Source organism: Suricata suricatta, chromosome 9, assembly GCF_006229205.1.
Source record: "Suricata suricatta isolate VVHF042 chromosome 9, meerkat_22Aug2017_6uvM2_HiC, whole genome shotgun sequence".
Lineage (NCBI taxonomy): Eukaryota > Metazoa > Chordata > Mammalia > Carnivora > Herpestidae > Suricata > Suricata suricatta.
Genome location: NC_043708.1, coordinates 2,151,790 through 2,176,227, shown reverse-complemented (window position 1 = coordinate 2,176,227; position 24,438 = coordinate 2,151,790). Strand labels below are relative to the sequence as shown.

Below are 24,438 nucleotides of genomic sequence, written 5' to 3'. Positions count from 1 at the left end.
TAAATCGAACGTAACTGCAACCGAGAGAGTCCGCGTGGATGGGAGACGCGCCCCAGTCAGAAGGCGGAGGCTGTCGGGCCGGATGTGAGAGCGAGGCCGACGGACACGGGCCCGGGGAGGTGGCGGGAAAGTCCGGGAAGAGCTACAGCTCGCGAGCGGTGAGCCCAGAAGAGCTGGAGGTTCTGCTGGTGACACGTAGCATCGGCTTGTTGGAGACAAGGACAGGTTGTCACCGGCCAGGGCCAGCTGAGCAGGAAGGCGGGGCAGCTAGAAATGGGTGCCGACTCGTCGCAGAGCAGGAGGCCGACTGTGGCAGAACGGAGGGGGAGGCCCGCCCAGCCTGTGCCCGGAGCTGGCGAGGTGGCCTGCGGCCAGGAGCTGCGGGGGCCACAGCGGGAAGCCCACCGCAGCCCCCGCATGGCTCTGAGACGTGCTTCTCTGAGGACGCCGCCGCCTTGGCTTTGGGCGCAGACCCTGCGCTGCCCCCACCCCTGCCCCCACCGGAGCGGGAGCCGCTGCCACCGCCCCGTTGTAGCTCCTGCCCTTCCGGTCGCCTGGCCCTGCCCTGTTTTCTGAGCTCACCGTCGGAGTCCACGCAGGCCTCCCGGAAGCCGCCCCGCTAGCGCCCTCTGCGTCCCCACCCCCCACCCGCAGTGGCTGTTTGTCCCGTTTGCCAATGAAACGGGTTTGGAGAATTTCGGGACTTGCCCCAATTCTGCAGCAAGGAGCCGAAGCAGGCAGGGTATGACCCTGGGCTTGTGATCTGGGGGGGCCCCCTTCCTGCCGCTGAAGCCCTGTCAGGACAGCTTCTCTCCAGGCACCCGAGTTCCCCTGGCGCTGGTGCACTCAGTACCCTGGGCCTCAGGAGAAAGGAGCCCCCACTGGCTGGGCGGGGGCAGCCTGGACGCGGTGGGCCCACGGCTGGTCTCCAAGGCTGGTCAGGGTCGGCCGCCTGGGTCCTTGCGGTCACCCTGGGGGGAGGCCTCGCCCGGGCACGGGGGCTGGGGTGGGGGAAGCCGGCTCTGGAGGAGCCCTCCCCGTTGCCCAGGCAACAGTGAGCAGCACAGAGTTGCTGCGGAGATGCCTGTCCCCACCCAATTCCTGGGGCTGGCTCTTGGGTGGCTCCCAGGGGAGAGGGGGAGAGGGTCACACAGCTAACACAGGCCCCTGCGGAGCTGCCTGGCAGGGGGGTGAGCCCCCTGGGCTCCAGGAACCTACTGGAAACCACTGTGGCGGTATGGAGGGCCCGTGTGCATGTACAGTGTGGGGAGGGGCCCAGTGACTTTGGGGTCATTACTGCTCCCAGGACTTCCTGGCAGGCTTGGGAAGACCATTTCGGGGCGACCCTGAGCCCCTGACTTTGCCCAGAAGTCTAGAGACAGATCCCAGTTCGGGGCTTCAGCCCACTCCCAAGGGACACCAAGTGTGAGTGAGTCGTCAGACTCCGAGGAGAAGCCCCACGGGTGAGACTCAGGCTGCACCCCGTCCCCTGCCTTGGGCCCCCCTTTCCAGTGGGTCACTGTGCTCTGCATGTCCCCCGGGGTCCTTCTGTCTGCTGCTCTGCCCAGGGCATTCAGAGAACGACTCACAAGTGGGGTCCGGTCCCCAGAGGTGGAGGCTCTAGTGGAAGCGGTGGGTGGGACACGGACCCTCACTCCCCTTCTGGACGCCTGGGAGGTGGGTGAGCTTGGGGAGCATTAGACAGCTGCCCCCCCGCAACCATGGAAAGAGGGCCTGAGGATGGAGAGGGGCCATGGGCCCTCAGAAGGTTCTGAGGTGGTAGAAACGCTGGAGGCTGCCCAGGGCCTGCCCCCGCCCTCCCGTCTGTGTCCCCAGGCGGCTGGGGTGGCCAGGGGCAAATCTGGGGAAGGGAGAGAGGGAGCCGCAGGGGCCCGTGAGGCCACTGCAGCCACCGCGGTTTGGGCTTCCTGCGCGCTATGCAGGGAGCGATCCGATCCAGGGGATGGCAACAATGATCTGGAGCCACGGGGCGCCGAGGGAAGGGCTGCCGGCCCTCTGCCCCGAGTGGATGCTTTATGACGGCAGCAGAGAACACGCGGTGCCTGCGCTCTGCTCGGAAGGCAAGGCGGGAAGGGCTTCTCACTTGGCCAGCGCAGCCCAGCCTGGGCAGAGAGAGGCTGGGGGGGCTGCGGGGGCCTGGTCTGCCCAGATCTGGGGTGCGCAGCTCGGGCACACGGCCCTGCCCTCTGTCGAGGTGCCTGTGAGTGGAGCTGGGCCACACGCGACCGTGGGCACGTGGGTGCCAACTCCCCTCTCCTCTCCTGTGCAGCCGGGCCTGGTGCGCAGGCAGTGCCCACCCCGATGGCCGGGCCGCGGGGCTGCTTCTCGTACAAGGAGCTTCCTGTCCGCCAGGCTGCGTGCCAGGCCCCTGCGCACGAGCGGTGTGTTCTCAGCCTCTCCAGGGGGATTGTCCTGCCCCCAGGTCTGCACCTGCCGCTGGTGTGGACGGCTCCGGCCGCCCGTGCGCAGCTCCCACACCGCAAGGCGCCGACCCAGGCCCAGGAACCGGCTGTGTGCACTGAGCAGGGAGGTCAAGCATAAGAGCCCTGGGCATCGTCAGGCCGTGCCGGGAGTAGTCACGGGGTGCGGTATTTTGAAAACATGAGGTCGATGTCAAAGAGTGTGACCCAGCCCTGTACTCAGACCTCTGGCGCCCTGGCTTCTGTATTTTGGTGACTGAACCTTTTTAGCCTGCAGGATGTGTCACTTCCAAGACGGTTTGGACTGAAACCCATCAGGCAGCAGCCTATTCTCATCAACGTGCGGGGGGAGGGGGCGGGGGGGCAGGGTGCTCTGGTCCCTCTGTGCCTCGGGACTGAAATGCTCACGCCCAGACTCACCCTTTGTGTGGCCCAGCTCACATCCACCTTCTCCGATGCCCTAGAAGCATCGGCCACAGTGTACAGGTCCTCCATGGCCCCCGAGCTGGGTGCCAGGCCCAGTCACCCATTCCCTGGGTGTCCCCATTCCTGTCACCCCGTGAGGTGACAGCACTCAGACTGCAGTGAGGAGGCTGCCGGTGCCCGGGAGCTAAGGGACTCGCCCTGGGCACAGAGCCGCTGCCGGGCCGGGACCCCTCCTCTGCTCTGGGGCTTCAGGACTGCAGAGCGCCTTCAAGGTGCTGAGGCCTGTCCCTTCGTTATACCGGGGCTGCTTTCTAGCCCCACGCAGGACAGGGTCCCCCAGGGCGGCCAGATCCAACCCTTCCCCATTCCCCCCTGCAGCTCAGCTGGCTCAGCTCGAGGCTCTAGGGTCCCGGCTCGCCCTCTGGAGGCGGAGGCTTCCCGGGGCTGCCTGTCCCTGTCCCACCACCTGCCTGGAGGCTTCCCGGGGCTGCCTGTCCCTGTCCCACCACCTGCCTGGTGGCCACGCCGCGTGGGCTCAGGGGGCAAGGCCCCAGCTATTTTTAGTGACTTCGGCTCCAAGGCTGCGGTAAACATGGTGTCCTGGCCTCTCTTGGCCTAGAGACCTCCTCTCCCTGCTGGTGTGGCCCAGACGGCGGGTGTCACATGTCCCCATGAGACCTGGAGGAGAATCTGTGACATTTCCCACAGACGGTCCTCCTCCTGCTGCAGAGATCTGCCCTGTGTCCCCAGCTCCTAACGGAGCGAGTTCACCCCAGAGCGGGGTGTCTGGACCTGGCCGCACTCAGGGGCTGTGCTGCATCAAGACCCAGCCCCAGGCCCTGTGCGTAAACCCCGTGCGTCCCCAAGCTGCCACCACTGCCACCAGCCCAGCTGCAAGTGTTGGGAATACAGCTTGATTTCAGCTGTTTTGCATATGTACCTTAAGGCATTAGCATTTCAGGATTTATCCAGACAGCCCAGGCGGCACCCTGCAGGCGCGAGTCCCAGGGGCTGGACCCCAGGGGAGGGGGGACTGTGGTGTGTGGCTGTCCATCGGCGCCTGCCCCCCAAGCCTCGGTGGCGCCTGCGTGGGGAGGGCATCCCCGTCACTGCGCTCCGGCCCTGTGCGCGACGCTTGCCACCCGCCCATGGAGTCTCTCTGGCAAATCTTTCTGTCTTCCCGGAGCTGGTGGGGGCAGGGCTCTCCCTGTCCATTATCTGGCAACAGCGAGACCCTGAGCACCCAGGCAGAACGTTCTGGGTTTTGCTTGAATTAGCCAGGAAACAGCAGGGAATGTGGTTTGAGATATGTGAATATTTGTGGCTGTGTAAGCCCAGAGCCAACAAATAATCATCAGCAAATCAACAAAAATTAGACCAACAATAAACAAATGATAATACAGCAGGAATGCACCGGGAGTGAGCGGGACCGAGCCCTTGGCTCCCTCCTCGGCTGCCAGGTGAGGCTGCGAGCTCAGCCCGGCTGCCTCTGGCCTCCTGAGGCGCCGCAAGCCCTCGTCCCTGTTCCCCTTGCCAGGATGCCAGGGCTCACGGGGGGGGGGGGGGGCGGGGGGCCCGGGCAAGTGCCCAGGAAGCAGGGGGGAACAAGGGCATAGGCGGGAGTCGGGAGCCGGTCCGGGGAGCAGGGAGGAGACCAGTCAGAGCCGCGGCGGGCGGGGGGCTGGAGCTGGTCACCTCTGCAGACCCCCCGGCTCAATCTGCTGCAGACCCGAAGGAACCGTCCAGCGCGTCCCGTGGGAGGCTGCTGAGGAGGAGAGGCTGAGGCTTCACCCACAGACCCCTGTTCCAGGCGGGTGGGGGTGGCCCCTGGGGGGATCACACCCCAGCGCCCTGTGGCGTCAGAGAAACCGTGACCCTTGAGGCTGGCGCGGGCCTGGCCTCATCTAGCAACATCCACGTGGCTGGGCAGACATCGGCGTCCCGGCCAGGGCCACCCGGAGAGCAGGTCAGCCCTGGGCCGTGGGTCCTGGCCCAGCTGTGTTCTTCAGACTGCGTGGCCTTGGAAGAGAAGGTGACACTGATGTCAAGAGTTAAAGGTCAACAAAAGCCTTTGCTTTTCAGCCACAGCGATGCGCTCCAGGACCCCCCCCCCCCAGAATGACCCTGAAGGAAGCCTCCTGCCCGGGGACCAGTGACCCCGAGACCAGGGCCGGGATGACCCCACCACTGTGGTAAAGCCTGCACAGGTGGGCACAGCCGCCCCAGGGCAGCCTGGGGAGAGGAGTCCAGGGCTTAGAGTGTCTGGGGCTCAGGGTGGGGTTCTTGACAGCCGACACTGAGGCCCAGGAGGGGGCTGTCAGAGGTTGAGAATGCAGACCGGTCCGTCTGGAAGCGTACACCCACGGAGTCGTGTGGCTGTCCTAGAGGCAGCTCACGGGCTGCACACCCTGGGCCACCAGAGGGCCAAGCTGTCACCTGCAGGGGCCCGAGGTCCACGCAGCTGTGCTCAGACCCCACCCGTACCGCTCAGGTGCTGGGTGCCCCTAGGTGAGTGCCTTCCCCTCTCTGGGTCTCCGAGATGATGGGACCTCCTCGCGGGGCGGTGGGGTGTGTTAAGGGAGATGATGGGGGTCAGCTCGAGGTCCTGGGGGAGCAAGCCTGGCCCCGAGCTACCATCACTGTTGGGATTATCATCCTCGTCATTAGCATGGTTGGCAGACCGCCCTTTCTTTTCAAGATGCTCCGCGTGGCTTCTCTTCCATAGGACATTCAAGGGCCACCGTTGATCAGCTCCCGTGCCCCCTGCTCCCTTCCTCCTTCTCCGTCATGATTTGAGTCCTGGGAAGGGCCAGCTAAGGCCACAGCTGAGTGCCAGGCCCTGCCCGTCTGGACAGCTCTGGAGGGCGGGCTGTGGGCTCGGGGGGGAGCAGGGGTGAGGGCCTGGGTGTGCGCCGGGATGTGGGAAGTGGTTCTTTTTAACCCAGAGCCAACATGGGGGATAAAAGAGCATTCGTGGAGTTTTCCTCCCAATTTTCAGTGACAATAACTTTACTGATACCCACAGGCAGAAAGGAGACCCTCACAATGAACACCTCCTAGATTATTTCCCAGGTGAACTACCCTGCTCGACACCAGAATGTTCTCTTGAGGTGCAACTGAGAGGTCGGTGGCCCAACACCCAATTCCACACCTTCATGCCCTACAGACCTCCTGCTCTTGGGCTTTCCCTGCAGCCCTGGGCACTGACCGAGCCCCTGCACCAGGCCGGGCGCGGCCCCCATCCTGCCCGAGACCCCTGCGCTGCCCTGGGCCCTCCCTGCGCCTCTGTCTCCGCTCTGCCCTTCCTCACAGACCGGGGCTCGGGACCTCCTGGCCCTTCTCGGAGGCCACCATGCCTCCAGCCCCTCCCCAGGAGCTCCCTACCCCCCCTGGAGGGGTCTGGCCCCTCCGCTCCAAAGAAACCTCTGCTCCTCATGGCTTCCAGGCACGACTTAGGAAGGGGCACCTCTTCCTCAAACTCTTTGCTACCTGTGAAGGGAAGTGGTCGTACACACCGACGACCTAGAACCCTGCCCTTTACTGTCTCTGGTCTGAGTTACGACCGATCTTGCGAAATGCGCGACCTCACAGGGCACTTTGCTGTCCACGTCATGCTCTTCCTTGGAGCTGCTTGACATTGTTGCGCTTTTATCGGCGCACTTAGATCATGTCAGAGCCCTGACGGGATCCCTCAGATCCCTCTAGATTCCTCCCCACACCCTCTAGGCCCTGCCCCCTTAACAGCCTTCTCCGGAGCCACGGTTAGGCTCAGCTATGGCCGGGCCCCTGCCCAGCCCTGAGCTTTCCCGGAGGGCTCATGCGTGATTTGTATTGGGTAGCTCCGTGGGGGTCTCCTGCCCGTAGGGGCTGCAGCGACCGTGGGAGCTGACCGCCAGCGGAGGCCTGCGAGGGACGTGACCGAATGAATAACCAGTGTCTCCCCGGAACTCACTTCTCTGCTGCTCCCGGCACCTGCTTCTGCCCGGCCCGCCTCCCAATCCTCAACTCCTCCTGGGTCCCCCATCTCAACAGTGTCACTGTCCTCCACTGGCCACACAAGCCTTGGTCCTGAGTGTCACCTGGTTTGCCATCCCTCCCACCCCGGTCCCCAGGCCGTCACCCCAGTCTGTGTCACCTCCTGCAGCAATGTACTTCTGACCAGGTCGCCCCCCTTCCATGGCTTCCCTTGGGCCTCAGTTCAACCCCAGATTCCTGGGCCTTCAGCCCCAGGCCTCCACTCCCCCCTTGCCCCTCCAGCCCCTGCTCCTGCTGTGCCCTCCACTGATGGGCTCAGGCATCCCCTCTGGGAAGCCCCCTGTGGTGACCCCAGGCCCTGACACTGTGGACATTAGTCATTTCCCTACTAAAGGGAAGCCCTTTAAGGGTCCGGGCCACGTCTTTTTCTCCCTCACATTCCCTCCCCGGGGGGCTGAGTCAGCCCCCGCCCACGGTCAGGGCTCTGCTCAGGGTTCTGACCTCTGGTTGTCCCTGGGAGCCACCGTGTGTTCATCGGTGACACATCTGAGTGACCCGTGCAGCCCTGGAAGGGCCGGGAGGTCCCAGGCCCACAGCCTGTGCATGGCAGCAGCCGCCCCAGGCTTTTAGAACGGGACTCAGCCGGGCACTGCTGGCCCTGGGCACTGGGGCTCTGGGAAGTTGGCAGAGAGCCCCATGCCCTGCCTGGCACCCAGGAGGAAACAGGTGTGTGCAGGCCCCACGGCCTCTGGGAGGAGCCCTTCCTGGGTGGCCTGTGAGTGAGGCTCTGGGGAGAGGAAGGTTCGGAAGCAGGCCGGGAGGGGGCCGGGAGGGGCGGGGGGCGGGGGACAGACACTCGTGTCCCAGCTGTGCGGGGAAAGAAGTGCAATTGGTGCAGCTCGCTCAGCCCGTCTCCCCTTCCCTCTGCTGCCCGTCACAGTGGCCTCAGCCCAACACCTGTCCCGAGGGCGCGACGGCCACCACGTCCCCCAGCTGGACGGTCCCGGCGCCCAGAGAGGCTGGTGGGAGGTCCCACGGGCAGACGCCGGCCGAGTCCTGGGATTCGGTGAGCTCACTGTCCGGCAGGGCTGACTTTCATCTCCTAAGTATAGACAAGATTGCATTCTTGGAATATATTTAAATCCTTATTTTGGGGTTGGCCAATTGGTGCCAACATCTGATGTCAGCATCTTTTTTTTTTTTTTTACATTTTTGCCCGTCTGCATATCTTCGGGACGGTGGTATATTGGGAAGGCTGGTCACTTGGCCAGTGTCAATGTGAGCGACACTGGCCTGAGAGGAGAGAGTGGGTTTAGAAAGCCCAGGATTCGTGAGCCAATTTCTCTGGTGACAGAGCACATGGAAAAGCGCTTGCAGCCCTGAGAAGTCACTCGAGGCCACCCCAGAGCCAAGAATGCCTTTTCATTTATTTTGATAGGTGGGATTTAGTTTTAATTATTTAAGGGAATACTTCATGAGATATTTTCAAAGAGAAATGAGATCTTAATCTAAGCTCCCATACCAGCCCTCAGCTATTAAATCTTTATACATCTCTGCTGGAAGCTGGGAGAGAAGGCTGGGTGTTTGGGACCGTGAACTTGGGGCATGAGTGAGTGGGAAGTGGTGGCTCAAATGGGGCTGAGGCTTCATTTTCCTGTCTGGAGCCTCAAGTTCAAGGGCAAGCATGGCTCCTGGGGTGAAACTGTGGGAGGGAGCAATTCTGACAATTGACAATGGGGAAACTGAGGCAGAGGAAGGAGCAGCTGCTGGAATCCATGAGGCCGCCGAAAGAGACCTGGAAACCATCTTCCAACAAGCTGGCTTAATCTCACTCTTGCTAAAGTGAACTCTGCTCTAATGCGGGGGGGGGGGCATTTTAACACCTCAGGGGAGAGCTTGGGTTTGAGTTATATTTACTGCCCCCCAAAATCATGCATGTCCACTGTCTGAGCTCATCACTGGGGCCTTAGTTCCATGCCCCTGATTCTCTCCTCCCTCCTCCGGGGCGCTCGGGCTCATGGAGACCGGGGGATGCTCAGGGCCCTGACTCAGTGGGCCTCTGACCCCAGTGACGCTACCTGCTGGGAAGCAATGCCCGGTGAGAGCCCCATGAGGCTCCCATTGCTGACCCGCACCCACCCCTCCCCCCCAGCTCCCTTGGGTCTCCCCAGGACGTGCCACAGGAGCCTCAGTTGCACACACCCGAGATCATCACAGCCAGACCTGTCCTCGCACGTCCTGAGCCGGAGCACTGGCAGCCTCAGTGTCCACTGCACTTTCTCTTTCCTCCAACACCCAGTTGGTCATCGAGTCCTGTTGATGCCAGAGCCTAAGTCCACCTAAGACCAATGCCAGCCTGCTGCCTGCCAGCTGGAGTCCCAGTCTCTGCCCAGACCCTTGGCATCACTGTCCTTGAGCCTGGTTGGTCACCGCAGCCCACACTGCCCATGGTGGCCTTGGTCAGCACTCTGGCTGGACTTCCCTTCCTGAAGGGGGTCGGAGCACCGGCCACCCCTCCTTCGGACCTGCTCCTGCGCTCCCCACCGAGGCCAGCGACAAACGCCCAGGGTCTCCCCTGCGCCTCTGCGCCCTGAGTGCACAACATCCAGGTGTTTCCCTGCCTTGTGCGTCTCCGGGCAGATGCCTGAAGACCCCTTCCCTCCTCCTGAGCCTGGAAAGTTCCAGCGGGTCTTGAGAGGCAGTCTAACCGCTTGCTCCTTTGGGGACGCCTTAGCAGCTCAGTCGGAGGGTCACGTGTCGGTGGGCTCCAATGTCCTGTCTGGCTCCGTGTCAAGGATAAAGCACACAAAAGAAATAGTCAAGTGAGGGGCGAAGTTCCCACAGCAGCAACGTGCCTTTTTTTCTTTGCTAGCAACAAATTCTAGAGTTCGGCACATGTATCCATCACAGACTGAGAAGAAAGACGAGGAAAGCCGCTCCCTGCCAGCAAGCGGCTGGACGGAAGAGGGTATGCTGCCAAAGGAAAGCAAGCTAGTGGTTAGAAGCTTATTTGGGGGCGCCTGGGTGGCCCAGCTGGTTAAACCTCGGACTCTTAATTTCGGCTCAGGTCATTATCTAACGGTTCTTGAGTGTGAGCCTCTCACGGGCTATGTGCTGACAGTGAGGAGCCTGCTTGGGATTCTCTCGCCTGCCCTTCACCTGCTCATGCACTCTCTCTCTCTCTCTCTCTCTCTCTCTCTCTCTCTCTCTCTCTCTCGCTCTCTCTCCCGCTCTCGCTCTCTCTCTCTCTCTCTCTCTCTCTCAAATAAACTTAAAAAGAAAACCTATTTGGAAAACAAGCCTACTGCCATGCCTATGCAGGCAGCCGACAGCCTGTACCAGTGACGCCCCCCCTCCTGTCATTACAGCTTGGGGTTCCCGGCACCTTGCTCTCTGCCACTAGGATGCTTTCAGCTGCAAGGAACAGCAGCCTGATGGAAGTGGACTAACCGATAAGGAACGCAGGTGTCCTTTCCCAAGGACGGGCAGCTCCGGGCTGACCAGTGTGCCCCGTAGTGCCATCCTGAAAGGCGGTTCTCTCACACTTTCACCCTTCCATGCTCTGGTGTGTCCCCCAATGGTTGTGAGCTGACTGACAAGATTCTGGGAGCCACCTGCAGACCTGACCTTCAGCAAAAAAAGGAAATCACCCACACCTCGGAGTCTTTCACTTACTAGGAAACCTCACTGGCAGCCACTCACATCTGATTGAATCTGACTGGATCACATGTGCTGTGCTAAGCCAATCATTGGCTAGGAGAGCCACGGGCTTAGCCAATCAGAGTCTATCCCTGAGGGCCTGCCTGGTCCAAGGAAAGGCTAAGACCCGCGGGGCCTGGGGGTGCGTTCCTCCCAAGCGGGGCTCCCAGAGTGCGCGTGCCAGCTCTGCAGTCTCTCGGGGGACAGAGTTGGGGAACCGGAGGGAGGTCACCTAAAGGCCCACAGCTGGTAGGTGGGGAGCTTAGTGTCACCACACCCACCCAGGGAAAGTCCTTTTTAAAAGTTGAATATAATTTGCATAGAGTAGGATTTTGAACTGCACAATTCAGTGGTTGTCGGTATGCTCACAGGTTGTGCAACCACCACCACAATCAATTTTAGAACAGATTCATTACCCCAAAAAGAAACCACTTGTCATGTAGTGGTCATCCCCCATTTCCCTCCCGCTAGCCCTAGATAACCACTAATCTACTTTCTATCTCTGGATTTGCCTGTTTGGGACATTTTACATAATGGGATCATGCAGTATGTGGTCCTTTGTTTCTGGCTTCTTCCACTTGACATAATTCCAAGGTTCATCCGCGTTGTGTGTATCCACACTTCGTGCCTTCTGTTGCCAAATACTGTTCCGTACGGCCGCGCCACGTTGTGTTTATTCCTTCCTCAGCTGATGGACGTTGGTGGTTTCCACCTTTTGGCTATCGTGACTAATGCTGCTATGAATATTCGCGAATAATTTTTGTCTGGACAGATGTTTTCATTCCTCTAGAGTATATACCTAGGAATGAAATTTCAGGTGAAAGTCTTTCTAGGAGTTGAAAACACAGACATTTCAGGGGTTAGTGGTTGGGGTTAGTGTTTGAGCACTGGAGAGAGAGGAGGTTGTGGTCCGGGCTGTTCCGTCTGGGGACTGTAACACCTTGGCCAGAGGCCTTCTCTGGGGGGGCTTGGTGACATTGGTGCTGGATGGATGTGCCCAGCCCTGACAGGGTACCTGCATGCCCACATCCTTCCTGGGGAAGAGGCCAAGGTTCCTCTGACATGGTACTGGGGAGACATGGTGGTGGCCATCCACAGAGGGCAGAGAGGGCACAGGACGTGGGCATCTGCTGTGGCTTTGGCTCCCTGACCAAGCCCTTTGATCCTCAGAGACTGGACGACCCTACCTTCCTGCTGTGATCAGCACTAGTTTGTCATTTGCTCTTTAACATCCACATGGCTTTACTCCGCTGTATCCACTTGGACTTGAAAGTAAACCTTAGCTAATTCAAATAAAATAGCTATGTAAAGCTCAGCCAGAAATTTAATTGTATTTACTAAACAGCTAATAAATATTTACTACAAATCTCATTGCTCCATAAAATTGAAGACAGTACCTTCTGCTCGCTTTCTTGGCTTCGAGGCAGGGCTAAGGAGAGAGGGAGGCAGGCTGGGAATGGGGGGAGGGTCCAACCTCTTTCCTTGTAGTAGTGTAGACCTGGTCCTTCATTTGGATTTTTTGTAATGAGACCTGATCACTCACCAGTGCCTTTGATCTCAGCTTGGTCATTTTAATCAGAAAGTGAGCTCTTACAAGGGTTCATTTCATTTTGCAATTCCAAGCCGGATCTCTTTGATTACGTGCAGGAAGTACACAAAATTTTCAACTGAGATGATTTTTGAATTAACTGAAAACTTAGCAGTTTCATAATTTTTGAATTGTAGATTTTCACCTCCCCTTTTGGCCTCATACATCCATTTCTGGGTCTTTTTAAATCTGAAATTTGCCATAGGCTGAGTGAGTCCTTGAAAAAAGATAATGTCCTTGACATTTAAAAAAATTAATAGAAAAGTACTAAGTCCCTTCAAATGCTACACTGAAATGGAGTTACTGCTCTTTCTTCATGCCCAGTGAGAATTTAATCATAGCAAAATCTTAATGTTTTATATTGAAATCTTTATCCAAGAGACCCAAAAAGTGTTTTTGCAAGGAGCAGCTTGTGATTTCCTAAACCTGCTGACATAATTCCCTAACTGTAACTTGAGGCAGTGACAATTGGAAAAGTGACCCAGTGACCCTGACTTTTGTTTAAACCCAAAGTTTGGGGCCGCAGATGTCAGAGCCCCAAGGACAAACGGCCTGGGCTGGGACAGGGGCACTGCTCTGGGAATTCCTCAAGGGCTGGTTCCCATTTGCCTCCAGGATTCTCAGGAGCCCCAGAGCCCCCGATTGGGCCATAGATTTCATTTATGGGGCGGGGGGCTCTGAGTATTTAGGGGACACTTGGTTGAGGGCTCTGCAGGTCAGGGTGAGTGGTGTACCAGAGGGTCAGAGGGTCAGAGGGCCAAGGCCAGACCCAGGAAAAAGTCCCTCCTTTTTTCAGTCCATGTAATTATAGAGGGTTTGCAGGCCTTGGGATGACTAGATTTCTGTAGTGGGGTGCCTGTATTAGATAGCCTTGCCATGTAACAACCCAGAAACTTAGTGACTTAAAATAATAATTATTTTCTGGCCTTTGATTCTGTGAGTTGGCGGCTTGGGCTGGGCTCAGCTGGGTGGCTCTGCTGGGCTGGAGGATTTAGTATGGCCGGATGCAGGTCTCTGGCAGATGCAGGCTGACGCCTGGAACACCCTGGTTCTCTCCCACAAGCCCCTTTGGAGGTTGGCTGAGCTCGTTTCCACGGTCACAGGACTCCGAGTCCCACAAGAGAGCATAAACTCCAGTGAACGAGCACTTTTCAAACCTTTGCATGTATCGCATTTGCTAATGTCACGCCAAGCCCAGACTTAAGGACTGGGGAATAGACACCTCTTGGTGGAAGGAGTAACAAAGTCACATGCGAAAGGGGCCTGGGTGCAGAGAGGCGGGAATTTGAGCATCTGGCAGCCTACCGCCGAGCCCCGTGAGGCTGCTTCGCAGGGACTGTGCCCACTCCCCAAATGCTGTGAGTGTGGGCTGTGCCAGCTCACAGCTGCCTTCTCCAGAGAGAGGCTCCCGCGGATGGGAGCCACACACCCCGGCTTCTATGCTTTGTCTCTGCCTGGGGTCGGTGGCGCTCAGAGCCCGTGGCTGACTGGTTCAAAGGCACAAAGGCTGACCCCTTTTCTTCAAGGCAGGGGCAGCTGTGGTAGGATTGTGGTTCCGAGTCCGCTGGGCACCGATGAGGACTAGATTCTACTTGGGCCCCCACTTCCTTGCTTGGCTCTTTCCCCTTCCTTGCCCCCAAACCCCCCCCCCCCCCCTGACAGGCTTTTATTGAAAAGCATGCTCTCAACGGCCCCCGCCCCGCCCACATCCTTCCCAGGCTCTGCTTCCAGGGAACTCAGCTGTGGAGACTGTATTTTCCCAGGATGGTCCAATGAAGTTTCCTGTTCCACTCCGCTTGTGGCCAACAGGCAGCGGCAGAAGTGACTGTGACTTCCAAAGGGAGATTAGCCGAAGTAAGACAGCTCCTCCCTTGTCGTCTGGAAACCTACTCTTGAAGCCTCTGGCTGACGGACTGCCCGTGTTGTGAGAAGCCCCCACCAGCCCACGTGGAGAGATGGTTAGCCAGCCCCATGCTGTTCGACCTTGACCACGGTCTGACTCACCTGGAGGAGAGACCCTGCCCATCTAGACTTCTCCCGCCTTCCTGACCCACAGAAGCCTTGAGAGGTAACAAATGATCGTTGTTGTCTAAGCCACTAAGCTTCGGTCCGGAGTGTTGGGCGGTGGCTGTGGCTGTACACGGGGCTTAGACAATGTCCATGTCCATTATCACAGGGAGCCGCAACCAGACCGCTCGTCCTCTGTGCTCACGCTGTGCACAGGCTAGCTCCGTGTGTGGGATCTCACACGTGTGTGTGTCTGCCCCGTTAGTCCCATTTCTCTATCCACTCCCGGAGCCCCTCAAAGTGCCTGGCTCACAGCAGTATCAGCGAATGTTAGCAAAAGTTCCTGTCTGCGGGGACCCTCGAGTTTGTAGCCACATCTTCCTTGCTCTTCAGCAAGCCCTCCCACCCCTCTAACCTCCCTTCCCCTAGAGAATCCCGGAGAGAAGCTTCCAGAACAGCAGGCGCCTTTGTGGTTGGTTGCCCAGTAGGAGGGCCAGTGGCAGCAGGTTAAAGATCTTTCTTCTCTGTTGGGAACCCTGGAGGTGTGCCCATTCCCAAAGGAACCCAACAGTGCCTGGGTTTCCTCTCGACTGCCTTTGGCATCTCCAGTCTCTGACGCACGCCCCCAGTCTCAGGGGCGTGGCTTGGGGAGGTGAGCTGGTCTTCTCGGGGACCAGGAGGCAGCGCGCTGGGGTTCAGGTGTCATTGAGAGGTGTCGGCATCGACTCCCAGCCCACAGCGGGTGCCCGCTCCTCAGGCTTTGCTTCCCGGCCGGTCTACGGGTCGAGTCATAGGGAGAGTGACACACTTGGTCCTCAGGAGGCTAAGAGCGGTGAGGGGGACCGGAGGGCAAGAGTAGGGGTGACGGAGGGATGCTGGGTAGCAAGGACTAGCTTGGGGGATTTTACAGCGTTTCTGAAAGGATCAAACTTTGATGCGTGGAACTAAAAGATGCTCCTGGATGTTGCCTGATTACAAAAGGCGTCAGGAGCTGGGCGGCCGGCGCCTCGCTTCTCCCGGCCAACGGGAGAGACTCCATTGCGTTATGAGTTTCAGGTCTTTTGATGACCCAGGGGCAGCCGGGCCCCGGCCCAGGGACAAAAAACACCGAAAAATGATTTCAGCGAGTTCATGGCTGCCCCCCTTTGTGCCCGCCCAGGAAGCCCTGACGTCCCGGCAGCGGGGCGGAGAGGACGGAGTGGGGGCGGCCCCTGCCCACCACTGCCCCTCCGGGATTTACAAGTGGAGGAAGGAGGGACCTTCCATGGTACACAGGCAGATGTTGCTTTTGACTGGTTCTGGGGCAAAATCAGTTTTATTTATCCTTACAAACAGAATCAAGGCTCCAGACAAGCTGGGGAGCTTGATCCTTTTCTACCTCTCTCTGGAGTTGAGAGCCGCCCCTCCACCGGAACAGAAGCGTGGGAGAAATGCCCAGGTCGCCCAGGCAACCCCAGACCGGTCTGCGCCTGTTCAGGACACAGTCCCCCGAGGCCCCGGCCAGGGAGGGCCCGCGAGCCACCGCTCAGGAGTCTGGTTCCCGCGCTGGTGGCTCAGTTTCTGCATTTGGAGTTGCAGAATGAAGCGCCCATCCGAAGAGCAAAATCCCCAAACCAAAGTTAGGGTGTCCGACTTCGGGTCCTTTACCATCTGCGGGGAAATTTTGTAGTTTGCCTCACACTCAAAAAGAAACAGCAAGGGAGGAAAGGCCATTTCCTGTGACAGCCACCCCGGGTGTGTCCTGAGTGCTTGAGCACCCACCCCGGCGGGCCTCACCTCCACTGGGCCATCGTGGGCCAGGGCGCGGGGCCGGCGGGGAGGGGGTACAAGAGCCCTGCCCAGCTGACCCTCCAGGCCCCCAGAAGGCGGGGGGTGCCACCTGGGAGGTGTAGGAATGTGCCCAAGACACCCGGGTGCGGGTCACAGGCTCCGTCGAGACCCCGATGGATGTCTGCTCCAGTCTTTGGTCCCTTTAATCATGTCCTCAGGCTTGTTAGGCCAGTTCTGTGTCCCCTGGCTTCAGGAAGGACAATACAGCTGGTGTTTAGCAAACTCTAGTTAGGCTGATCAGCCGGGGCTCTTTACGTGGCCTGCTGATTACAGCGCAGTAATTAGGTACTTGAAGCAGCTCTAAGATGGTCATTTCAGGTATCAGCACGCAGCACCATTAGATCCTCCTGTGGGATGAGCTCATTGGGTTCCCTGGTAAAAAATAGGAGAAGGAGATTCAAACGTGGTAGTTATGAAAAAACATCCACATTGCAAATCACTCATGGAAATTAACATCTTTGAACCATTGATTAGCTCGAGGTGTAATGAGAACATGGATTTGTGAATCCGTTGCTTTCTAATGCTCGCCACCTGGGGCAGAGAACAGGGCTGATCTGGCAATTGCAGGGCTAATTAGATCCCTTTGGCCTCCAGATTGGAAGCTGCACACCCCAAGAGCCCTCCCCGAGAACAGTTCCATAGGCTCAGCCCCACGACAGCATGGACACAAGGGACCCTTTCCCGCCGGCTCGCCCCACACTGGTCTTAGCTAACCCTGGAGGCCTCAACATGCCCTTGAGTTTGGGAATCCTGGTTGTAGGTGACGCTCTGAATCCTAGTTCCCAGGCTTCAGGTGCCCAGCCGGACGCAAGTCCACTTATGCTGCCCAAAACGCGAGCTGGCCGGAAGGAACCAAGTCAGAGCTGGTGATGGTGGCGACCCCCTGGGAAGGGCTGTCCGTGGTGTTCCGGAGCCCATTCTGGATCGGCCTGGGGCGGGCAGATGCCAGGCTTTGGGGTTTTCCTGTGTCCATGCAGAAGTGGACACAGTGGCAAGGTCAGGGGGTGGGCTAAGACGCCCACTCTTCAACAGCTCCCCAAATCTGCCTCAAACCACATCTTTTAAAAAACTTTTTTTTTAACATTTATTTTTTGAGAGAATCACACACATACAGCACGAGCCGGTGGGGGATGGGGGTGGGCAGAGAGAAAGAGGGAGTCATAGAATCTAAAGCAGCTCCAGTCTCTGAGCTGTTAGTACAGAGCCCAACACAGGGCTCGAACCCACGGACCACGGTACCGTGACCTGAGCTGAAGCCTGCCGCTCAACTGACTGAGCCCCCCAGGCGCTCCTCAAACTACATCTTAAATAAGAGAATCGTGTTGTTATGGTGATAAGGATTCCAGGTAGGTCCACTGGACTCTCCTCCAGACAGATGATCACGTCCCAAACCTTGTGGACACTCTGGAGCTGCCCCTGGCTCTGAGCCAGGCCCGGACCGGCGTCGCCGATGAGGAGCAGTTTGTGGATGAAGGTTGACAGAGAGAAGCTGGAGGTACATGAAGCAGACAGGAAAGGTTTGGCTTGGGGCAGACGGTGCACCTGTTTGTCCATCCATCCATCCATCCATTCATTCATTCACTTAACCAATTAAAAAAAATTTTTTTAACATTTATTCATTTTTGAGAGACAGAGCATGAGCGGGGGAGGGCCAGAGAGAGAGGGAGACACAGAATCTGAAGCAGCTCCAGGCGCCAAGCACAGAGCCCGACGCAGGGCTGGAACCCACGAACCGCGAGATCATGACCTGAGCTGAAGTTGGACACTTGACCGACTGAGCCCTCCAGGCACCCCACTTAGCCAAATATTTTCAAGTCTGCTTAGGAATGGCTGCGAGAGAGAGAGGCAGGGACTTCCGGCCTAGCCTGGCCTGAAACAGCCCTGCAGAGAGAGAGAGGGAGGTGACCCCGAAGACAGCCAGGTGACAGTGACCGGAGGCCCAGCGTCCTCCGCTCACGACTGTTCAGAAATGGCAGGAGGAACACAAGCTGAACCCCATCATCATGTATTCCTTCGAGTACCACAAGCCGTGTTAATTCAGACGCTGCGGATCGTGGAGGTTTCCTCCCGGGATTGGGGGAACCCGTGGTTTGCACACAAAGAAGACGTGTCAGAAGTGGGGAAAGAGCTTCGGCACGACTGCAGACGCTGCCCTGGCGTTGTGCGTCCTGGAGCCGCTCTGCAGGCTTCCCGGCAGCCCCGCGCCAGGAAGACCGTTTCCCGGAAGGCTCGCGGGCGCGCGAAGTTCTGCGCGTCCACGCGGGACTAGGGCGCGCGAAGTTCTGCGCGTCCACGCGGGACTAGGGCGCGCGAAGTTCTGCGCGTCCACGCGGGACTGAGACGGGCCTTACAGACGGTACCCACACGAAGCCTCCTCTGTCTTCTATTCTATTTTATTCCATTTAAAAAAAAAAAAGGATGCCGGTCACACCCACTCAAGTGATTTGACGGTCTATTAATGGATGGCCAACCGCAGTTTGAAAACCACCGCCTCCCAGGTGCCGGGTGCCCTCGCAGCTGCAGCGAGGCCTGCGGACCGCGATGCCTAAGAAAACGCGTTTTGGGGAATGGACAATGAGGCTTGTCAGTTTAGCCCCGCACGGGCGTGGTGCCCCTGAAAGTTAACAAGAAAACACTAGGGAGCCGCCCCCCGAAATACTGGGGCAAGTGTGATTTCTCCCGTGGCAGTTGGTCACGAACATGAAAGTCACCCCGCCCAGCCCAGGGACCGACAGCAGCGTCTGGGCTGCAGCCCTGTGCCCTTCCCCGGGGCGTCGCGGCCCCTCACAGGGACATGTGGCCGCACAGCCCCGCGGGCACTGCCCTCCTTCTCAGCCCCCTCGGGCCCGGCAGGCGGCCTTACTTCCGCTCTACAAAAGGGGAAACCCAGGCCCGGGAGGTGAGGTGTCTTCCCAAGAGCATACGGTCAGGCATGGGCTGAGTTCTGCTTTTTCGATTCCCGGCCTCGCGTTCTCCGGCTCTCGTGAATTCCTTGCTGGCTCCCCTTTCCTAGGGAACTCGTCCCCACAACACTTCGGGGGCCCTTCGGCAAGATGAGTTGGGGGCCTGACCCCCGGCATCCTTCCCGCTGGGGCGTGAAGCCGCTGTGTCGGGCCAAGGGCCCATTTGGAGGTGGACCCGGTAAGTCCTGGAAACGCATGTTTTATTTGGGATTTGCGCCAACTGTCTGTGACCTGGAGGAAGCGAGAGAGAGAGAGAGAGAGAGAGAGAGAGAGAGAGAGAGGCGTAGAGAGGCCTGCAGGGACAGTTCCGGGGGCACAGAGAACCGGTGGGCAGAGGCTCTGAGGAGCCGGTGGGCTGGGGTCGCAGAGGCCCCCTGGGGGCCAGTGTGGGTGGAGCAGGTGAGGGGGTGACAACCACAGCCCCTTGGTTCCTCTGGGGGACGAGGCCCTGGAGAGCGGCTGAGGGGGGGCCGCCGCACAGGACAGCACTGTGGCCCACAGGCCACGTGCTGGGGCTCTCACCCCCGTGAGATGGGGAGGGGCAGGGAGAGAGGGAGAGAGAGGATCCCAAACAGGCCCGGTGCTGTCCGCGCAAAGCCCGGCACGGGGCTCGATCTCATAAACTGTGAGGTCATGACGCGAGCCGAAATCAGGAGTCGAACGCTTGACTGACGGAGCCCCCCAGGCGCCCCGGCATCGGCTGGGTTAGAACACCCCCATCATGGCCACTGGAGGAAGGGTGGCCGCCATTCCCTGCGCTCAGTCCTGGAGCTAGGAGGCGTGGTTTTGCAGTATTTGGCTACATCTTTGGAGGGGAGAGTCCCAGATGTGGGGTCACGGGGTCAAGAAGGAGTCACCTCCTTTTCTAACGTCCAGGAAGTCTGTGTTTCTAGTTGCTGGCCCACGCCACGCTTCATAGGCTGTGCCCTCATTCACTGTGTGACAAGACGGTGTCTAATTGTTCAGATTTGCCTGGTTCTCGGCACATGTTTACTGGCTGAAAGACAATGAAGTCAGATCAGATGTGGGGTTGTTTGGATAGAACAGAAGCTGTCAGTCACACTTCACAATGCCTCCCATTTCCGGGTAAAACCGAAGTTCTGTTGATGACCGTCAAGGCCCTGTGTCTCTTGTTCCCGGAGCCCTAACCCCTCACCTTCAGCTTCGTCTTCTGTGACTCTCTCCTGCTCATTAGCTCTACCCACACTGGCCTCCCGAACGCTTACTGACTTCAGGGCCTTTGCACATGCCATTCCCTCTTCCTGGGTGCTTTTCTCACTGATATGCACATGGTACCCTCTCTTTTCCTTTAGGTCTACGTGCAGAGGGCACCTTATCTGGCCGCTCACCCACCACCTTCCTTGGCCATCCGCTCCAGGCCTCCCTCCTCCCCTCCTCTGTCCTCACTCGTCCTCAGCTCTTGTGATAGACTTGCTTGTGATTTATTTTCTGTTTTCACCTGCTAGAAGGAAGGCTCCAAAGGGCAAGCATTTAATTGGTTCTGTGCCGGAAGAGTGGCAGGTCTTGACTGCAAGCAGGTCTGGGCTGAACGCACTAATGAACAAGGGGACCGCGGAGTAGGTTGCTCTGATCTGGCATCATATGACATTTCAGGCTCACCGCCACCAGCCTTGAGAGATGGGGAAGGGCACCACATCTGCCTTTCTTCATAGTGAGATGTCACATTGCAGTTTTGATGAATTAGAACGATTTTTGTTCTTTTCAGACATTTTATCTCATTAATCCAAGACTTGATTTGGACCTAATAACCCCCTCCCTCCTCATTTCTAATGAGCGGGGAGGAGCAGGGCCCACTCTGCTGGGGTAGGACGGGCCGGTGGTAGGACTCCACCAGCCGCTGGCTTGTTGGCTGAGTGGAGTGTGCCAGCTGAGGCTGGGGCTGAATTCCTGGTAGGGGGCGGCGGGTGGGGGATGAAGGCGCTGTTATGACCCACAGGCTGGGAAAGAAGGCCAGCGATCACCCAGAGGAGGTGGCACTTCTGAGTAGGATTTGAAGGCGGGTGGCCGGGTTTCCACAGCGGCGGTCATGAGCGTGTTGTTCTTGATGCCAACCCTCTTCCCCGTCTCCTGTGAGGTCTGCAGTGAGCAAAACCCTTTTCTTAGTGAGATTGAATCTATTTTTCAGAAAGTATTCAAGGTCAAAGTGGGTGTGGGGCACCTGTGGGGGACCGGCCTCCCCCAGTGCTTACATGCTCCTGAAGGACTGGGCTAAAGTGCCAGAGATCCCGTGAGCACGTGTGCACACGCGTGCAAACCCTCAAACAGGGTTTCCTAAAGTGAGGGCACCTTCGTCAGCCTGAGTGGCCCACAGAAATGAGAGAAAATTAAAACTTGATGTGGCTGCTTTCCCCAAATCTCCCCCTTCCCAGCTCCTGTCTAGTTCTTGCACAAGACCCCGGCTGGGTCTGTCACCCCCCCCAGTCATCCTGCATCTCTCCGCACCCCGTCTCCTTGGTCTCCACTCTCCGCTGCCCGGGCAGCCTGCTGCCCTGCTGGTGCTCCTCGGCTCTGAGCCAGGACCCCTGGGCGGGCGGGCCGTGCCGGCTGGCCAGCCCCGTCCTGCAGCTCCAGCGCACACCCACCTCGGAGCCTCCCCGGGGTGCTCCCTCTCCCAGGCCACCCACCCCCAAGCCCGCGGGCCCCTTCGGCCCGTCAGTCCAAGAGAGTGTTTTCAAACTTCAGGTTACAAACCGACAGTGAGTTGAGAGAGTCACGACAGTATTGAGAAAGTAGAGTTGGGGCGGGGGCGCCTGGGCGGCTCAGTCGGTTGGTTTGGCTCAGGTCACGACCTCATGGTTCCCAAGTTCCAGCCCTGTGTTGGGCTTTGTGATGACAGCATGGAGTCTGCTTGGGATTCTCCCTCTCAAAAAACAAACTTGAAAAAATAGAATGGACTAGAAAATATCAACGTACAGCACATGTTTGAGGCTGTGTATTGTCATATGTGTGTGTGTAGATGTGCCCATATGTGATACACAGCTGGGTTTTGCTGTAGAATTCAAAAAGTTTGGAAGCTACTTGTCTGGACAGTTAACATAACTGTTTTGTTTTGTTTTGTTTTGTTTCTCTGTGCATTCACGGTCCCTCCTGAGGAGGTATTTAATATTTTAGTGGGAGAAGTTGCCAGCATATTGAAGCCCAAGTAAGGACCCCTCCCCAATCAGGGGGGGAGCTGATGGGCTTCGAGTGGGTGTCACTTGAAGGCCTGATCATCCTATTCAGGGAGAGGCCGGGGGTCCCCATTCATGGGCCGAAAGCCCCCAACACTGTATGACGCATACTTTTCCCGTCCTCTGGAAGACGAACAGGATTGGCCCCAGAGCCGCTGCCCTCGGAACAGTGCGCACTGCTCCCAGAAGCACAGCAAGCAGAACATGTAAGGCCACATAAATCCCTGTGAGAAACTTCTTTGTCCAGAAATGGTGTCAGCTTGTTGTTCCTCGTTGCCATGGGGAACACAGAGGGCTGCCTTTGAAACGCAGAGGTGGCCTGTGATTGGCTCTCCTTGCTGCCCATCACTGCTGCCCATCACTGCTGCCCATCACTGCTGCCCAGCGCCTGAAACCGCAGAGGACAGAACACCCACCCCCAAGGCAGTTGCCCCACTGGGGGCAAAACGAATCGTGCTGTCCCCCTCCAGTCCCAAAAGCATGGCTTCCAGAACTGCTCAGACGGTTGGTCGGAGAAGCCAAGGGGGAGGGGAGAGAGGAGAAGGAGCAGGTCTCGCCAGAAGGGGGCTCCACTCAGGCTTGTACCGAATCTATTCCTTCTCAACTTGGCTGGATGCTGCTTTGGGAAGAGAGTAAAAGGAGTCCCAGAAAACCCCTCTGATGTATCTTTGAAACTTCCACCTTGTTGTTTATTTTAAAAGAACCAAAAATAGCCCAGCCTAGAGAATTTTTGGCAGTCTTATTTTGGCCAAGTCTTTAAAAGAGCCCTTGCAGTATAGTGTGAGGCAGAAGGTGGGCAGGAGCACTTGGGGACAGTGTCTGTCGAAGGACTGTGGTCTGGGCTGGCCTGGGAGCCTACGGGCCAATACGCAGGGGCCCTGGAGCCTGGGGAGCGGCCAGGACCTGACCATTTCAGGTGAGAGTCATTATAACTCGCAACAGGCAGGAAAGGGCACCCAAGGCTCTGGAGGGGAACCCACTAGTTGGGAAACGGGGAGCAGCCCCTCTGGTGACCCGGGTTCAGCACAGAGCCCGGGGATCTGCGCACAAGGGCTGGCTGCCACTGGCTGCTCGCCCTGATGGGGTTGCTTGGCAAAACAGCATTCTCTGGTCGGCACTCAGAAAGCTGTGCCCTTCTGTGGCCCAAGCAGGGGCGCCTCCGGAGCCCGAGTCTGGGTAACAGGGCTCCACTGCTGTGCTTGGAGGACAGACACCTGTTGGGCTGCTGGAGCCAGAACCACGGCTCACTGTCCAGGGTTCCAGAACGTTACACAGGAGAAGCTGCAGGAGGAGATGCTGGACTTCCTGCCTCTATTCACATGAGTCACTAGAGAAATACAAGAAGGAAGACTGGCTTAAGCTGGTCACACTGGTCATAGTCTGTTCTGGGGACCTTCATAAGCCTTCTTGAGAAAGGAAAAATGAAAAGCCCTTTCTGTAGACTGTTGCCTCAGGGTTGGCTCATAAATATGGGTAGAGACGGCCTTGGGCCTCCCAGAGTCGGGCCCAGCCCGGATGGGTGCAACGTCAGAGGCCCTCGGGGAATCACCGACGACTTAGGGGCAGAGGGGCCAAGGTCCAGGGACAAGTGGGTTCCCCCTTGCTCCGAAGGCTGCATAGATGCCAAAGGCTGGAGGTCCAGGTTGGAGCGGGATGCTGCGGTGTCCTCTCTGTCCCGGGCACCCAGGCCACCAGAACTCCAGCACTCGTGGCAAACTGGCCACCCTGTTCACCACTGACTGAGTCCCAGCTTCCTGGGTGTGGGAGGAGCCCAGGGAGGAAGGGAAGGAAACTCCAACCAGACAAATGCATCGACATCGCCCCTCTCAAGGAAAAAGAGCAGAGGCCCAAATGGCTTGAGTCACCTTCAGTCCCACCCACCTGTGCGTGTGTCTAGAGCAGTGTGTGTGTGTGTGTGTGTGTGTGTGTGTGTGTGTGTGTGTGCGCGCGCGCGCGCGTGCATGGCTGTGCGGGAGCGTGAGTGTCGGCTAGTATGGGAATGAGTGTGTGGTGCGAGGGCACGGGAGGCTGCCGTGCCCAGGTGAGTGTGTCGCGCGGCTGTGAACGTGTGTGCGGAAAGCATGTGTGTCTGAGTGGGGCCGCGCTTAGGAATGCAGGTCTGTGAGCCGTGTTGGCAAGTGTGCGGGTGAGTGTGAGGCCGAGTGTGTCCCAGCGGCGGTGCAGTGTCCGGCAGCGTGGCTGCGCGGGTGAACCGGGTGACGCCATCACTCCCAGCCGCGACACAACCTGTACCTCTGGGGCCCACACGCGGCTGCGTGGCTTCTTGACCCGGAAAGGGGTGGGGGGTGGCACGGCGG

At 58.4% G+C, this 24,438-nt stretch overlaps 1 protein-coding gene and 3 long non-coding RNA genes across 10 annotated transcripts in view; 2 read left to right on the top strand and 2 right to left on the bottom strand.

Moving 5' to 3' along the window:
• The first annotated feature begins 1,089 nt into the window (after nt 1-1,089).
• LOC115301303 lies at nt 1,090-11,908 on the top strand. Of its 5 annotated transcripts, none has more exons than XR_003913057.1 (10): nt 1,090-1,235; nt 1,369-1,463; nt 4,950-5,074; nt 5,158-5,375; nt 5,893-5,990; nt 6,732-7,568; nt 7,783-7,908; nt 8,995-9,466; nt 9,715-9,810; nt 10,211-11,908. It is a non-coding gene; the product is annotated as an uncharacterized LOC115301303 (long non-coding RNA). The 5 variants fall into 5 exon arrangements; XR_003913058.1 differs by having other exon boundaries at nt 6,732-7,617; XR_003913059.1 differs by having other exon boundaries at nt 6,707-7,568.
• Nucleotides 11,909-15,432: 3,524 nt separating this feature from the next.
• Nucleotides 15,433-21,718, bottom strand: LOC115301305. Of its 2 annotated transcripts, none has more exons than XR_003913063.1 (2): nt 21,642-21,718; nt 15,433-16,338 (listed from the first exon to the last, which is right to left on the bottom strand). It is a non-coding gene; the product is annotated as an uncharacterized LOC115301305 (long non-coding RNA). The 2 variants fall into 2 exon arrangements; XR_003913062.1 differs by lacking the exon at nt 21,642-21,718 and adding an exon at nt 17,988-18,162.
• The window catches only part of TRAF3 (TNF receptor associated factor 3), a 116,082-nt gene continuing 110,549 nt past the window's right edge, over nt 18,906-24,438 (top strand). For both annotated transcript variants that reach the window (XM_029951089.1, XM_029951088.1), the window contains exon 1: nt 18,906-19,107. The gene's annotated coding sequence lies outside the window, so the exon portion shown is untranslated. The remainder of the gene's footprint in view (nt 19,108-24,438) is intronic.
• LOC115301306 lies at nt 22,784-24,428 on the bottom strand. The gene is made up of 2 exons (XR_003913064.1): nt 24,374-24,428; nt 22,784-23,447 (listed from the first exon to the last, which is right to left on the bottom strand). It is a non-coding gene; the product is annotated as an uncharacterized LOC115301306 (long non-coding RNA).